Here is a 17282-nt window from a genome sequence, read left to right as displayed (position 1 = left end):
TCTGACACTTTGTTATGCAATCTTAACTAGGCGACTTCTCTTCTCTGAGCTCAGTGTTCCTACCTATAAAAGAAAAGCGTTGTGGATTCTGGTGGAACTTTATCAGTATTTGATGCTTTCAGGGACTATATCCTTAAGGTTTAGCCAATTCACAGCCACGCAGTTCACACTTAAAATGCACAAAGTGACTGTGGCAGAAATTGCTAGTTGTTGTCCACTTACACCCATTTTCTCCCTTTTATTTTTAAGAGACAGGGTCCTGCTCTGTCACCCAGGCTAGAGTGGTACCATCATAGTTCAGTGGTGCAATCAGAACCCACTGCACCCTTGAACTCCCGGGCTCAAGTGATCCTCCTGCCTCAGCCTCCCAAGCAGCAGGGACTACAGGTACTGCCACCACACCCAGCTCTCCCTGTCTTCCATAGCATTTTTAGTTAGGCACAGGGCCACTCAGCTAACGACTGCAGATCCCAGCCTTACTTGCAGCTGAGTGTGGCCATGTAATGTGTACACTGGTGCGTACAACTTCTGGATCATGCCCTTAAAGAGAGAAGCACGCCCTCCCCTCCTTTTCCCCTCCCCCTTCCCACTGGCCGGAACACAGATGTGGTGTGTGTGGCAATCATACTGCCAAAGGCAACACCCTGAGGACCACAGAGCAGCAGGCAGAAGAACCCTGAGGGACTGTAGTATCAGCCCTGGATATACCCATATGGTCACATGGGTGAGAAATAAACATCTCTTCTAGCATAAGTCACTGCTATTTTGAGTCTTTCTTATAGCATCTGAACTAACTAAGGAGCCATCCCACCCTTGCTTTCTCCTTCTCTTCCCCCTCTCCTACCCCATGAGCACTGCCACTGCTCAGAGCCACAAAAGGAAACCACATCTAAAATAGGTATCTCAAAACACAAACAGGAGACTATCTCATCAGAGTCACTGAGTGATGCATGAGCCCAGCTTTGGACAAATGTCAAGGGTAGAAGTGACCAGGCTTGGGGACTATTTGTATTGAGGGAGGGGTTGGAGGTGTGAAGGGGGCACTGAAGGCTTGAGCAATGGGCAAACATGGACACCCATAACAAGATGGGGAGACGTGGAAATGAAGCATGTGGAGGGGGAAGATCAGCTCCTACTGAGCTCGAGCTATGGATCATCCACACCAAAATGTCCTACGGACTCCCAGACACACCCAGCTGCAGCTCAGAACAGAGGGATAGGGCAGTCATTCATGCAATGGTGGTGACAGAGCCAAAGGTGGGGTCACTGAGGAGATGATGCCATGAGAGCAAATTCTGGGGAAACTGCAGAAATTAATGGTCAAGTATCAGAACAGGGCACCTTTCTCTGCCCCCCCGCCTCCCTGCATACACACAATCTGTTTGCCCTCCCCTGTGATGGGCACCCATGGCCTCCATGGGCTATCCACTTGCTTTTGGACAGAGTTCATCGATGAGAAGCTCTACCTTACACTGAGCCCAAATTTATCTGCCAATACAGCCCACAACAGTCCTCATCTGACCCCTTGGACCACACAGAACAAGTCTGCCCCCTTCCTTATCACAGCCCTGCATGTATTTGATCTTCCTTGACGAAGTCACCATTGAGCAGCCATGTCACACTATTCACCAAAATAACCCAAAATAACAGACTGTCAAATCTGCAGCCAACCATGAGAAGTCACTCACACTCACTGCTGCTAATCCACACCTCTGCCAACCTCTTCTGATGGCGTTGAGAATGGGGTGGAGCTTTATATGATATTTCATTTGTTACTATTCCATTTCATCCAGTTAAACTGAGTCCATTCCTCCAACTGCCACAACATTGTTTTCACTGTCGTAAAATATATGTAACATGAAGTTGGCCATTTTATCCAGGTTTAAGTGTGTCAGTCGGCAGCATTAACTATATTTACAATGCTGTGTAGCCCTGTCGTGATCTTTTGAAGTACTCTTTTGACCGTTCCTGGTGCATAGACAATGCTCAATAATTTGTTGGTGGATTAAAAAAAGAATGAATGAATATCATCTGAAAAGGTTACTCTCCTCTCTCTGTTTGTGTTTGGGTGTCATCAAGGTCCTCAGAGAGAGGACAGGAATAGGAAAGCCCACAGCACCATCTGTCCCTGGATCAATGTCCACCCACCATTCAGCACACTGGGGTGAGGAGTGTGCCTACCTGTGCTGCTACCCAGCTCCCATCTACCCATCTCATCCCCAGGGCTGTCATGAGAAGCTTCACTGCGGCCAGGTGCGGTGGCTCACGCCTGTAATCCCAGCACTTTGGGAGGCTGAGATAGGCAGATAACGAGGTCAACAGATCGAGACCATCCTGGCTAACACGGTGAAACCTCGTCTCTACTAAAAATACAAAAAAATTAGCCAGGTGTGGTGGCAGGCACCTGTAGTTCCAGCTATTCGGGAGGCTGAGGCAGGAGAATGGCGTGAACCCGGGAGGTGGAGGTTGCAGTGAGCCGAGATCGCGCCATTGTACTCTAGCCTGGACGACAGAGCGAGACTCCGTCTCAAAAAAAAAATAAAATGAAAAAAAAAGAGAGAAGCTTCACTGCTTCTGGCTGGGGACCAATAAAATGGAGAAGAAAAAGAAAAGAAGTGCATTTGCAAAACCCCAGTGAAGCCATGCAAGTGCCTACTAGTGGGCTCTTCTTAAAGTGCTCACTTGCTCATTGGTTCCAGAAGAGGAGATGTCCACAGCATATTCTGGGAAGATGGGACTCCAGGAGAGGCTAAGACTCAGGAGAGAAAGCAAGGGAGGTAGTGAGGGAGGTAGATGAGGACTCTGGATTGAATCTGTGCACAGCAGGAAACTGTGGAATACTGCGACCCACATCTCCAACCCTCTTCTACCCTAGATTGGCCTGAAATATCCCTGACAGCTTCTCAAAGATACTATCTCCAAGTTCACCCTATACCAGGACAAGCAATCCCAGGGGCAAGACAAATCCAATTAAAACAAATGAGCACCTCCCCACTTGGCCTAAACCTCAATTCCTTCTTAGCATCTTCTGCTCCTTGTTTCCTTGACAAAGAGGCAAATTCAAGGCTGAGCAGATTATCTCTGTCTCTGGTAGCTAGTCTTTTTTTTTTTTTTTTTTTTTGAGACGGAGTCTCGCTCTGTCGCCCAGGCTGGAGTGCCGTGGCCAGATCTCAGCTCACTGCAAGCTCCGCCTCCTGGGTTTATGCCATTCTCCTGCCTCAGCCTCCCAAGTAGCTGGGACTACAGGCGCCTGCCACCTCGCCCGGCTAGTTTTTTGTATTTTTTAGTAGAGACGGGGTTTCACCGGGTTAGCCAGGATGGTCTCGATCTCCTGACCTCGTGATCCGCCCGACTCGGCCTCCCAAAGTGCTGGGATTACAGGCTTGAGCCACCGTGCCCGGCCTCTGGTAGCTAGTCTTAACAGTTATTTTGCTCCATGTCCTTTATTCCACAGTGCCCTTCTCTTGGTCTATGCTGGCCCCTTCTGGTAGGAAGGCTCCACACTCCTGCAGAGAGCCCAGTTCATGCTGTACTGGTGGAGCTGTCCTCCCAGCTAAGGGTCTGGGCATGTTACAAGACCTGGCTCACTGGAGAAACCCTGCCCTGCCCCTACTCAGTGATTAGTTCAAGAATGAGCTGTAAGCCAAGCCACACCCAGTCAGAGACTTCCCCAGAGCCTTGCTGCAGCAGCCATCAAAAAAGTCTCTTTCTTGCTGAGATTGCTAAGAAGGATATGGTCTGGGACTGTTAGCAATAAATCTATCTGCTACCAACAATCTAAAGAATTGATCCAAACAAATGAACAGAGGCAGAGATGGAAGCTAGAAGGATACAGAGCCCTAAAACCATCATTTAAGCCCTGAAGCAAGCTGCACACATAGACTGCCTAGGTACCTGAACCAGTCTTTTTTTTTTTTTTTTTTTTTTTTCTTAAATGTGCTTGAGCTAGTCTTCTATTATCTGTAACTGAAGGACTCCTCAAATATGTCTGATATATCTTCGCTATCTCCATTTCTCTCCACCCCTGCTTCTATTGCTGGTCTTCTAAGTCACCATCATCTCTTGCCTGGATAACTATAAAAGCCTCTTCACCAGTCTGTTTACCTTTTCTAGTTCCCCCACCCAATTCTGTTCTCCAATCTATACTCTATACAACAGCCAGAATAATTGCTATTAATATAAAAACATAAGTCATATTATGTCAGTGCTTTCAATAGTTAATCCTAGGGCTGTTCACTTTCCTTGTGATAAGATCTCAGCTCCTCCATAGCCTACAGAGCCCCATCTGCCCTGGCCCTGCCCACCTAACCAGCCTCATCTCTTCCTACTTGCCCCTCAGCACAGTGGGCTGCTTCCAGTTTCTATAACATAGGACTCCCTTTCCTACCTCAGAGTTGCTGCAAACACAGTTCCTTCTTCCTAGATGACGTGGGTGCTATGATTTGAATGTCTCCTTTAAAACTCATGTTGAAATTTAATTGCCACTGTAACAGTATTAAGAGGTGGGGCCTGTAAGAAGTGTAGAGATTAATGCTGTTATCACAGGAAAAGTGGATTCCTGATAAAAGAATAAGTGCTGCCCCCATACTGTCCTGCACGCTCACATACCCTTCCACAATAGGATAAGGCAGCAAGAAGGCCCTCACCAGATGCCAGCACCATGCCCTTGGACTTCCCAGTCTCCAGAACTACAAGTCAAATAAACTTTTTTTCTTTATGTATTACCCAGGCTGTGGTATTCTGTTATAGCAGTAAAACATGGACTAAGATAAAAGGTAACACCTCCATATTCTGAGGGTCACCTTGACAGAAAAGCCAGGTAAGAGATCTGCCACTCTAAGGAGGCTGTTACTCATTGCACCCAGTCTGTTTTCTTCATGATATACGGGAACCTCCCTAAGAAGGAACCACATCTGCTTTATTTAACTATTGCATCCTTAATTCTAGCAACGGCTTGGCATATAATGGGTTCTCAATGCACTATTCAATGAGTGAATGAATGAATGCATGTGTGTTTAGACAGAGAGATGGATGGATATATGGATGGATGGACGTTTGTATATGGGGAAAGGATTTGGATGCCTGCGAGCAAATGCAACTCTGACGTGTGGAATAAGGGTGAGAGTTTGCTACTGTTTTCTACTTGATACACTTCTCTGTTTTTAACTATGGACATGTAAATTCTTGTGGAAATTAACAAAAGAAAAAAGGAAAACAGCAACAAGAGAGATATACTGGACTTTAGACCAGGCTCTATCACTTACTTGCCAGGCTCCCTAGGGCAAACTCCCTTGCCTTTCTGGGTCTTCATCTCATCAACCATCAAAGGGCCCTGACCACCATCCCATGCTGTGACCATATCACATGTTAGGCTGGTGTAACTGCAAGAAGCTTCATGGAAGAAGTTAGCACTAGTGTTTAAGAAGATGACTTTGGAGTTGGAGAAACAGGTTCAAATCCAGACTCTGTCACTTCCTAGTAATGAAACTTTATGAAAATATCCTCTCTGAGCCTCACTTTGCTCATCTGTAAAATGGGGATTATAAACCTCACCCTCATAGGATGATTATGGGACTCAATGAGTAAAATTATCAAAACTGACTTAGTTAATACTAGGTGCTCTATAAATGGGTAGCAGCCTCAGAAAAGAGATAGAAGGGTCCCTAGAGTTCCTTGGTAACAGCCTCCCTGTTTGCCTTCCTTTTTCCTGATAATCTGAGTCAGTTCGGGCTTTTTGTGTTCAAGGATGTCCACTGGGCACCACTCCCCAGTCAAGTGATCCCATCCAAGAGCAGGAATCAGTTCTTCCTCTCCAAGTGACTTCTGTGTGAGTCAGGACAGTAGTATGTCATCAGGGCTGGCAAGCAAAGCAGGGCTAAGGTCTCCCTGGAACCAGAAGCATGTGCAGGGGCTGCAAAACTGACCTATACATGCATGTGGAAACGTGTACACACACACACACACATACACACACACACACTGCAGGCACAGAGCCCTGAAAAAAGTGATAGCTACATTGCGCCCAGAGGAGGTCCAGTCAAAAGAAGGGATGGCAACAAGGGGAATAGGGAGAGGAAGGAAAGGGATGAGAGCACATGAGACCACATCAGAGGGCAGATCTCGGGTCAGACACTAGCAGGCCCAGAGCACACACATCTGTATTCACTCAATATCTGCTGAGTCCTGCTAGGTGCCCACCTAAACATATCCAGAAATCCTGTCCTTTCCCAAAACCTTTCCAGACTGCACTCACGGAAGGGAGCATTTTCTCCAGATGTGATCTGCCTAAACGCCTCCTTGCCTCCAAATTCCTTTGGTTTCTACCCTGAAAGAGGCTCAGTCTAGCAGAACAACTCTGCCAACCCCTCTCCATCTAAGCGCCAGACCCCTCTGGGAGTGTAGCAGTCTCCACCAGTCCTCAGAGCTAGAAGGCCTCTTATGGTACACCTGGTCCAGTGCCTAGCTCCAGGCCCATTGTACAGATGGAAATCTGAACCCAGAGAGTGGTGGCCGGCTGCCCAAGGACCCACACTCAATCATCAGCCACCAGCAGAGGTGACGAAGAGCCAGACCCTCCTCTCTTCCTCACTTGTTGAATGGAATCATCAGGCTGCCTTGCCTGCCCAGGGTACAGCATGAGCTCAGAAGCAGGCAGCCTTGGGTTTAAATCCTGACACTGATGCCTTGCTGAATACATGACCAAGTTTAAATGACTTAACCTACTTGAGACCCAATTCCAAATCTCTAAAATGGGGGTAACAATCCCTACCCCACAGGGTTGCTGTGAGAATAAAATAAGACAATAGAGAGAGAGGACTTAGGAAAGTGCCCAGTAACAAAACTGCAGTAATAGTTATTATTATCGCTGTTATTATTGCGGCAAGCATGGAGACAAGGTCTCCTAGATGAGGCCTCTGCACTGAGCGAACACTTTGCCCCTACCCCACTCTCCCTGGCCAAGACCTCCTCTGTCAGGCCACACATCTGGGTCTCTGGGACCTTACTCCTTCTGTGTCCCCACTTTTCACCTACAGCCCCACCACTGCCCCAGCTCCAAAGTAGCAAATGCACAACTTGACTCCATCTCTGGCTCTGACTCATTCTAGTAGTTCTTGGCCCCTTCCTCTTCGCAGATGCCCGGTCACAGCTCCAAGTACCATGGGCTCCTACCCTTCTGCTGCCATATCCCCTAGCACAGAGCATTCTCACAAGGACACATTCCAATGTCTCCCACAAGGGAGCCCCAGTTCCTAGGAGCCTGTATTGCCTCTAGGGTAACCTGGGACCCCTGCCTCCCAGAGACAGTATCTTTCCCTGCTCCAAGGCTCCCAGCAAGAAATGCTTCTCACTCCACTTCCTGCAGATTATGCTCCCTGTGCCTAGCGAAGGTCAAATTTCCAATGGCATAAGGTGTGTGGAGCAGGCATTCATTCTCTGGACCACAAAGAGAAAGAAAGGAAGAAAGGACACAGCTGGCTGGGAGCACTGGTCAGAACTGGAGGGTAGAGGAGGGACTCCTGGAAGCCCCGGTCAGAACTGGAGGGTAGAGGAGGGACTCCTGGAAGCCCCAGCATGATGAAGGCCAGGGCTCTGGAAGAGAAGAACTCTCAGCAAAAGCCCCGACTATGCTGTGAAGGGCACTAGTCGCTAGGTCGCCCAGGTCAGGCATGCCCTTTCTCTGGGTTCCCCAGATGAGTCTTCCCTGGCTTACTACGGATACCCTTGGCACATCTTGCCAGGCTCCAGAAAGAGAGGTAAAACCTGTGCCTACCTCCAGAGCAGCACAAAAAGCTAGTTCTGGAAGGAGACAACAGCCCAGCTCCACCATTTGCCAGCTGTGTGTCTTTGGGCATGTGACTTGCCCTTTCTGGGCCTCAGTTTCCCCAACTGTACAACGGTGTTAATGATACCCTACCTCATAGGATTACTATAAGGATTACATGAGATAATATCTATTTAGCTTCCAGCACAACCCTACCCACTCCCAAACCTGAAAACCCAATGCTCCTATCTGGCACACTGCAGGGGCGGCAAAACTGGGGGTGGCAGGCAAGGGTTGCATAACTGTACATGTGGCCCCCTTCAAGGTGTGGGGTCCATTCTGAGCCAACAAGATCAAAGGCAATTTCTCAAAAATCATGTGGACCTCACCGCTCTCCCCATCCCCCAGTCCCTGGGTGTGCCCTCCCCCTTTTGCTGGTGGACTTCCCTACCACTCCTGCCCTGGGGATGTGGGAAAAGGACAATGAGAAGTCAACACCCACTCAGAGGATAAGCTTACATCATCCTCCTTGCCATTTTTCCTCTTTCCCTGACCCTATGACTCAGATCCACAGCTTAACAACCCCCATGTGGTCATAATCTCAGAGGCTGGTCAGATTTGGTCATTTTTCTGCACAGACCCCCAAACCCCATATGTGCAACCAAGTACCACCCAGCCACTTGTTCTACAACACTTTCTAGGAGTCTCTTTAGGTGGTGTGGAATTCCAACTCGTGGCTCTCTTATCACACTGCATCTCTGACTCCAAACAGCATTGTCAGGCTCTGTGTCAAACTCAAATCCTACTCCAAAGAATGAAGATGTACTCCCTCAGGGAAGGCCAAAGTTTAAGGATGGAGGAATTCCCACAGGAAGGTTCAGAAGTCAACCTAATAAGGACACAGACACCCCAGAGGACTACTTTGAAAGGACCACACTTCTATAACTGTCCTTTGCATAAATATTAAAGCACCCAACCCAGCCGTCAGGTATCTGAACATGAGACATTCAGCCAGCCTACCATAGGGTAGGAAAATGTACTCACCCAAAATACTCCTATGAAATGAGCCACTTCATACCCTACAGCCCCATAGCCCTCCACCCCGCCCTGCACTCACATCAGCCCAACCCATCGGACAAGTTTAGACTTTCAGTTCAAGTTTAAACTTCAATTCCCCTCAGCCTCAAGCTGTCCCACCTATTTGCAGGCCCCCACACTACAAGGAAGGCAGCACAGCATCAGATTTCCTAGGGACTTCTGGGAGGCCGGAGGGAACTAGAGGAGGCCACACCAAATAAAGAACTCCCTTAAAGACAAAGCAACTTCATTACTTTCTAATATAGAAACTAACTGCTAAAGACATGCTTATAAGACAAGGACCCGGGGCTTTAATGAAGAGATGAGACTCATTTACAATTATCCACATCCAATTTGAAGGTAAATCGTTTTTCTAAATTAAGACAAATAACAGCCCCCCCACCCCGCCACACACACACACACACACACACACACACACACACACACACACACAATCTTTTTTGCTTTACTGTTGGCTTAATGTTTTCCCTCAGTGATAGATCCCATATCTGAGTCATTCATCACGCTTTTCTCATTAGGGCAGGTTTGGCTTAGAAATAAATCCCCTGCCTTAGGCTGCCAAACCTGCCAATTCGCTAGCTAAACGGTCGCAGGGAGGGCCCTGGGCGCTGGGATTCAATCCCCTCCCTTCTAGTGTGCCCCCACTCGGGGTCCCCACCTCCCTCTACAGTCGCCCGCATCTCCTCTCCATCCCACCTCACCCCCCACCTCCCTGAGGCTTCCCAAGCCCAAACTGCCCATCCCAGTTCCCTCCCCACCCCCAACACTTACTCACCCCGTGGCCCCTGCCAGCCGTCTCTACCTGTCCTTCCCGGAATCTAACCCCTCATGCTGCCCACGGCTGCCTGTAGACGTGCACCAGTCGCCCACACCTTCGCCCTGCTGGGCCCCGCAGAGTGGACCCGCCCAACCACTCGCCCTCCCTCCACGCCGCTCCCCTCCCGGAGCTGGGCGTTTTCCTCCGCAGGACCCGAGAGACCCCGCTAACCTCCGAGCCCCGGCCGGCGGCTTCGTTAAGCTTCAACACGGGACAGATCTGCCCCAATGCCCGCTCCAGACCCAGGGCCTCCAAAAGCGCGTTCACCCACCCGGCCCGGTCCGCAGCTTCCGGGGTCTGCAGGTCCGACGGCGCCCGGGCCCCTCTCTGGCCGAGGGAAGTGGGGCGGGATAGGATCCGGGCGCCCCCAGCTATCCGCGGGCCCCACAGCCCAGGGCAGGAGCGGCGCCCGCGGTTCCCAGGACTCCTGTGCGCGGGGGACCGGCCGGACCCGGGGGAGGGCAGGTGAGCGGGAGCCCGGAGGGAAGGCGCCCCCGCTCAGCTCCTGCAGCCCGGCGCGGGAACTTGCGGACCTCCGCAGGCTCTGGGCCCGGCCCGCAGCAGACAAAGGCCGCCCCACCCCACGCCGCCCGCGCCACGCCAGCACTCACCGCGCCGCGCCGACTCTGGGACTCGGGGACGCGGCCCAGCCTAGCTCAGTCGCCGCCGCAGCAGCGAGGCCCGGCCCGAATAGGGGCCGGGGGCGGCCCGGGGAGTCCGAGGGGCGGGGCGGGCCGGGCCGGAGAATCCGCCTGGGGCCCGGAAAGGCGGCTCCGGTGCGTCCCCGAGGCCGGATTGGCCCCGCGGCGGCTGCTGCGGACCGAGGCCTGAGCCAGCCCGCTGGCCAGACCACACTGCCTGGCCCCCGCCCCCACCCCCGCCCCGCCCCGCCCCCAGGCCTGACCCTGGCGGGGAAAACCCTCGGCTCCGGGAGCAGAGCGCTGCCCATCCCCCACCCCGTTCCGACACTTCCAAGAGCTGAATCTTCCTTTCTGCGAGAGGGTACAGGTGACTGACTGGTCATCGACTGGCGGCGGAACAGCGCTGGAATCCTGCTGTCCGACCCCAGTCCTGGGTTCTTCCTCCACACCATGCTGGCACCACAGCCCAGAAAGGGTTAACTCGACTGCGAGGAATTAAGAGCTGCAGGGAGCTCTCTATAAATACAGTGTCGTGGGCGCCTGAGCCAACCGCAGGACAATTTCCACTGAGCTGGTTTTCCTCTTTTCCTTCCACCCACGGCCATCCGACGAGCCCTGCCCCCAGCCCCACCACAGACTGCTGGCCGGACTTGGCTCCAACAGGCCTGACACCTAGTGGCCTTGGGCTCTGTCCTTACAGGGCCCCGCTCCAGCCTAGGAGGAGATGGGGGTCGGGCCTGTCTAGATTTTGCCGTGGTGCAGCCGATCCCTGCACCTGTTCTTGGATCTGTTCTTCCTCACAGGGACAGTGACAGCTAAAACGTAGGGAGGCTTTTGTGGGCCAGAGTTAGGTTAGGAGCTTTCCATGCTGGGCCTCTTTAATTTTCCGGACAGCCCCACCGGGTAGATAGTATTCCCATTTCACAGATGAGAAAACCAAGGCTCAGAGGGATGAAGGGACTCCAACCTTGTACTGCTGCCAGACTCACCACCAGTGCCAGTGGCAGTACTGGGCAGGGCTTGAGAAATGAGTATGAAAACATGTGTGCCTCTCTGCATGTGTTGCCACTGTTGTAAGCTCTTTACCATTTTATCTCATTTAATCTTCACAACAACTCATTGAGGTGAATACCATTATCCTCTTTTTTGCAGATCAGAAATAGGGAAATTAAGATACAAAGAGATTAAGTAACTTGGGGACACATAGCTATGAAGGGAGAAACCAGGATTTGCCCTCTGAATTTAAGTGTGCATATGGTATATGGGTAGGGGTGGTGGTGCATGGGTGTGTGTATTTGTGGGGGTTTTTTGTCTTTTTTTTTTTTTTTTTTTGAGACAGTCTGACTCTGGAGTGTAGTGGCGCCATCTCGGCTCACTGTAACCTCCGCCTCCCGAGTTCAAGCAATTCCCCTGCCTCAGCCTCCTGAGTAGCTAGGATTATAGGTGCGCACCACCACATCCAGCTAATTTTTGTATTTTTAGCAGAGACAGGGTTTCACCATTTTGGCCAGGATGGTCTCGATCTCTTGACCTCGTGATCCGCCCACCTTGGCCTCCCAAAGTGTCAGGATTACAGGCATGAGCCACCACGCCCGGCCAGGTGTGTATATTTGTGAACACATTCAAGCAACTCTGTATTTGAGTCTTCGTGCGTATGTGTTTTTGAATCACACAGCAGCTGTGTCTGTGTAACTGCCAACTGCTCCTAGGGATGGCAGCAGAGAGGCCCAGCTGTCTTGTCCCTGACGACCTCCAGGAACTCTGGAGAAATCCACGCTGCTCCCCGCTGCCCTGCCAGGTCCTATCCAGCCTCGTCCAGCCCGGGTCTGGCCTTACAGGTCTCAGGATGAGTAGCCTCCACTTGACCCAGCAACCTAGGAAAGAAGCATCACATGGAGAGGTGTGCCCGGGCTGAGGGAGCCAGGAGCCCTGCTGGAGTACCCCGGAGGTGGCGTTGAACAGATCTAGAGAAACTTACTTTCCTTCCCTTCACAAAGAGTCAGTCCTGTGCCTTGTGCCCTGCAGTGGTGACACTGGTCCTGTCCTAGGGGATTTATAATCTGGCATGACTCAGCCATGGTGGACAGTGAAGGAACATCACAGAGCAGTTTATAGTGTGTCTATGGGGGGAGATTTTAAAATAATCATTCAAAAGCAGAGGTCAGGAGGGAAGGAAAGGTGTATTGGCTCTCAGCCCTGGAAGCAGCAGATTGAGAGGGCTCTGAACCCCTAGGAAGGGGAAACAGCTTGGGCAGGGCACAGATAGCATGTGTGTAGGACCAGCTCATCTGAGACTCAGACACTTGGATCTGGACACAGATAGCTAGAATGACCATCCCATCATGCAGGGGCCTCCTTGATTCAGAGAATGTTTGTCTGATTGTCCCTGGGAACTCAGGAATGGGGCTGCTACACAGAGATTCCCATCAGAACCAGAAAAACTCAGGATGGAAGGTTGTCTTCATGCATTCTTTCTGGACAACAGCCTTACCCCTCTCACCTCTATCCCTCCCACCCCCCACCTCCCCACAACATGCTTCCTGGGCCAGCACAGGAGTAGATGACTCAGAATGTGCTATCTCCAGTTTTGCTTCAAGTTCCCCAAGGAGGTCACAAACCAATCCCAAAAGACCCAGATTGGGACAAGTCTTATCCTACTTTGTATCTACCTACCATCCTGCAGGTTCCTCAAATTGAACATGTGCAAAATTGGACTATCACCTGTCCCCCAAACAGGTTTGGGGGACATGCTCTAGATATACAGGAAGGACTATGCTCAAAACCTGGACTCATCCCTCCCTCCCTCCCACTTCTTCCCCCTTCCCACTGCCAATATCAGAATATCTTAGGAATCCATCCCTTTTCTGAATACCCTACTGCCACCCCATCTTCATCTGAGCCCCCATCACTCCTCACTGGATTGCCTCTTAACGGATTCTGCTGACTATGACTCCACAGTCCATAGCTGCCAGAGAGAGCCTTCTAAAGCGCAAATCCTCCCACAATGCCACAATGTATCTTGCCTACGTGAAGCCCTCCAGTGTTCCTTTAGTTGTCCACTAAAATTCATTCTCTTCTTCTTCCTTACCAACAGAGTGTAGCATTTATTCTAAGAAGTTCTATGCCTGATTGAAAATACATGGGTTCTCCGATCCACTTGCAGCTAGAGGCAGTCACGTGACCCAGTGTGGCAAATGAGATGGAAATGAAACACTGATGAAGGCTTTGGGGAAAGCATGTTACAGGAGCAGCCCTGAGCTATGGAAACCAGTCTGGTAGTTCCTCAAAAACATTAAAAATAGGCCAGGCACGGTTGCTCACACCTGTAATCCTAACACTCTGGGAGGCCAAGGCGGGCGGATCACCTGAGGTCGGGAGTTCAAGACCACCCTGGCCAGCATGGTGAAACCCCATCTCTACTTAAAAAAAAAAAAAAAAAAAAAAAAAAAAAAACAAAATTATCCAGGCATGGTGGCGCTCGCCTATAGTCCCAGCTACTCAGGAGGCTGAGGTAGGAGAATCACTTGAACCCAGGAGGCAGAGGTTGCAATGGACTGAGATCATGCCACTGCACTCCAGCATGGGTGACAGAGTGAGACTCTGTCTCAAAAAAAAAAAAAAATTAAAAATAGAACTACTATATGATTCAGCAATTCCACTTATGGGCATACCCACAAAGAATTGAAAGCAGGGTCTCAAAGAGATATTCGTACACTCATATTCATAGTGGCATTACTCACAATAGGCAAAATGTAGAAGCAACCAAGTGTCTACATCTCCAGATGAATGGATAGGCAAATGTGGTGTATCCATACAATAGAATATTATAACTTTCCTCAGGGCACAAATTATGACTGTAATTAGGAGACAACTTCCTTTTGCCTCCTTTGACATACAAAAGGAAAGTGTCTCGCTCATCTATTTAAATACACTTAAATAAAGCAAACTGTACAGTGTAAGCTATGGAGACATTTCGGTCTTTTTAGAGCAGCTAAGCAGTCCATCTCATAGAAAGCAGCTCAGAAACACTGAGATGCCTCTCCTAAGAATGATACTGAAAATGTATTCATTTTGACTGCTTCCTTAAGAAACAAAAATCAATTCTTGGCAGTGTCAGGGATTTAAGGCCCAAGTGGGGATTGGGAATTTTGTCGAGGATCACTGTGATGCTGAGCCAACATCTTGGCACTGGCCTCCCTTCCCTCGGGCTGGGTGGTGCATATTACTTCCCAAGTTGTTTGCATTTTTAGGCCTCAAATCCTTGATGTCTTGGCAAAGGCCACCCACCCACACTCCACTCTGCCCACTCACTTAGGACTCATAGGGTGCCATCAGGAGCTGTTCCATCCAGCCTAAACTGAAGGCAACCACATTTCTCTCAAATGACTGAATCCGGTGCAAAATTGAATACGGTGCATAGCAACCACTGCAGGTTCCGGCTTCCTAGTTTCTTAGTCCTGGGAATTGAGTCTTGGAATAGGCTTCAGATGTCTAGAACCAACTAATTCCAGCTGGAAGCGTCTGGCAAGCAAAATAACAGGAGCAGCCTAATGAAAGAGGAACGGGTCCTCCAAGGAGGATCACCAGGGAACACTTCACAAACCTAACGCCCTAATACATACACAACAACATAACGAAAGAGCTTCTAAGCAGTCTTTTCTAACTATCTGCTTCTCTCTGACTCACCAGCCTCTGTTCTTCTTCCCTGTTCACCCTTTCCATTATCTGTCTTCCTCCCTGTCCCCAGTGAAACTGAACCATTCAATCCCCTTTCTCTTTCCAATTTCTTTACTATAACCTGGGCTGACAACACTCCCAATACCAGGAAGCCATTTCAGCGTTTGTGTCCTGCGGCTGGTGAGTTGGAAGGAAGGTGGGAGGTCCTCCACATAGGAGGGTTGGACAGAGTTTAAAAAACAAAACAACAGAACAAACTAAAAACAGCACCATGCTACCAGGGTAACTCTTCTATCTCATTGGGAGTTGTTTTTTCTAATAGCTCTCACATGCAAATAACTGAACAGGCTCTGCCCTTGTGCTGACCTGAAAGTGAGCACCCTCCTTCAGTTTTGCATCATAGGTGCAGGCACCTCACGCTAGTCCTGGCCCTGCTCTTAGGCTTGCCCCAAGACAGGCTCAGAGAAGCAGGCACTGACCAGAACAACTAAAGGTTCCTGCTAGATGAATAAGATCAAGGGCCCCTCCTCACAAGTGCCCAGCCTCACAAGCCAGTGGTGATGGCCCTCTTAAGGAAGACAGTGGATAAACCACATGGAATCCAGAAATCTGAATTTCAATCCAGGTGCTTAATCCTTTTTTTTTTTTTTTTTTTTTTTAAGAGATGGAGTCTTGTTCTGTCACTCAGGCTAGAGTGCAGTAGTACAATCGTAGCTCACTACAGCCTTGTATTCACCCCGGGCACAAGAAATCCTCCTTCCTCAGCCTCCCTAGTAGCTAGGACTATAGGAGTAAGCCAGGTGCTGAATCTTAAGTGCTAATATTGCTGTTTTCAGAATTACAGGGTCTCTTTGTGGTATTTGTTTTCAGCTGGGCTCGTGACATTATGCCTAGACATCTTCAGGGCACCTTACCAAATGGACTCAAGGGAAGGTTTAACTGCCCCAATGGTGAGAACAGTTTATCCAATCTTCCTTAATGGAGCACTCTTAACCTGCAGTTCTTCATGTCAACCCTAATCCCTGAGGCAGGACAACCGACTGCAAATCCCCGCCTTTTTCTCTCCCTGGCTTCTCTCAGTCCACTCTCCCTCTCTCCTGGAGATAGGCATTTTGCAGTGAAAGTGACCCTACTTGGCACCATGTCTTGGCTGCTGCTAGGTCTCCACTTGGGTTACTGGTGCTAGGGAAGAACCCAGTTCGAGACAAGCCAGGCCACGAAGCAGGATGTGTGAGTTGCAGCATCTTCAGTCAGTGACCAAGGCTCAGTTCTCTTCCAGTTTCCTTCCCACCCTGCTTCTGCCACCAGACATAGGGCTTCCTGCCCACTGGCCTACCTCACCCAAAGTTACTACATGAGGTATGGGGTATTATATCTTCTTAGCTTACCTGCTTCTTCCATTATTGTGGTTAGCAGTTGCTCATGAATACAACCTTGCATTTGTTTTCTTAAAACAGGACTTTCAGCAAAATAACATATGTGGCTCCTCTTCCTTCCTCAGTTCTCATGATGAGACCATCACAAACATAACTTCAAAAGAAATCCTTTATAAGCAGACTTTCTGCAGGAACCTGGCACCTTCACAGGCAAACAGGGATGGGCTCTGGGTTTCCAAACAGGAACTTGAGCAGCAGCACTGATGTTGTCTACTCAGGGAGATGTGCGGCCAGATGTGTGGCTTCTGAGGAGTGACTCCAGCCAGAGTTTCTCCCCTCACCCTAGTAGTTCCTCAACCAGCCCTTCATTATTCTTTGGGGGTCAGCATTGCTGTCGAAATGTGGCCCCTCTCCATCACTCTCCACCCCTCCATAAATACTTACACAGTCCGGTTCCTCCCAGCTTAGGAGGAGGGAGTCTATCAGAGGTTGTCCTCTCAAACTGGACAAATCCACTTACTTCCCTAAGCCTCCTCCAAGGAGCAGGTGCCAGCTTCAACCTTGGTCTGTTCTGATGTGTGCTGCCCACAGTGTTCTCCACTTGACCCAAGCCACGTGTCATATCTCCCCAGGCATTTTGAGGGCTCCCTTAGGGCAGGAACTCTGGCTCATTCTCCTCCAGGCTCCTCACTCATGCTCCCCAACTCCCACCTGGGATGCTGTAGCTGAATGAGGGCTTGAACTCTGGAGTGAATGCCTTGACCCTGGCTGGCGGGAAGGGGTATTGACAGTACAGCAGGCTGAAAACCAGGACACCAGGGCTCACCTCTCATCCCTGCCACGAACTAACCATGTGGCCAGAGGAGGTAGCTTAACTGTTCTGGGCCTTTTCCTCTCAGAGTCCTCCCAAA

General features: G+C 50.0%; 1 protein-coding gene across 3 annotated transcripts in view; it reads right to left on the bottom strand.

The window, feature by feature from the left end:
• Positions 1 to 10537, bottom strand: part of CD276 (CD276 molecule) — a 30505-nt gene extending 19968 nt beyond the window's left edge. Inside the window, exon 1 of one of the 3 annotated variants that reach the window (XM_073012298.1) lies at positions 10289 to 10537. The gene's annotated coding sequence lies outside the window, so the exon portion shown is untranslated. Of the gene's footprint in view, positions 1 to 9635; positions 9714 to 9848; positions 9950 to 10288 lie in introns of those variants that run through there. The other 2 variants (XM_073012299.1, XM_073012300.1) reach the window with 2 other exon arrangements.
• Positions 10538 to 17282: the final 6745 nt, after the last annotated feature.

The sequence above is a fragment of the Chlorocebus sabaeus genome, chromosome 26 (genome assembly GCF_047675955.1).
Source record: "Chlorocebus sabaeus isolate Y175 chromosome 26, mChlSab1.0.hap1, whole genome shotgun sequence".
NCBI lineage: Eukaryota > Metazoa > Chordata > Mammalia > Primates > Cercopithecidae > Chlorocebus > Chlorocebus sabaeus.
Note: the sequence above shows the minus strand (reverse complement) of the source record. Positions and strands in the feature narration are given on the sequence as shown.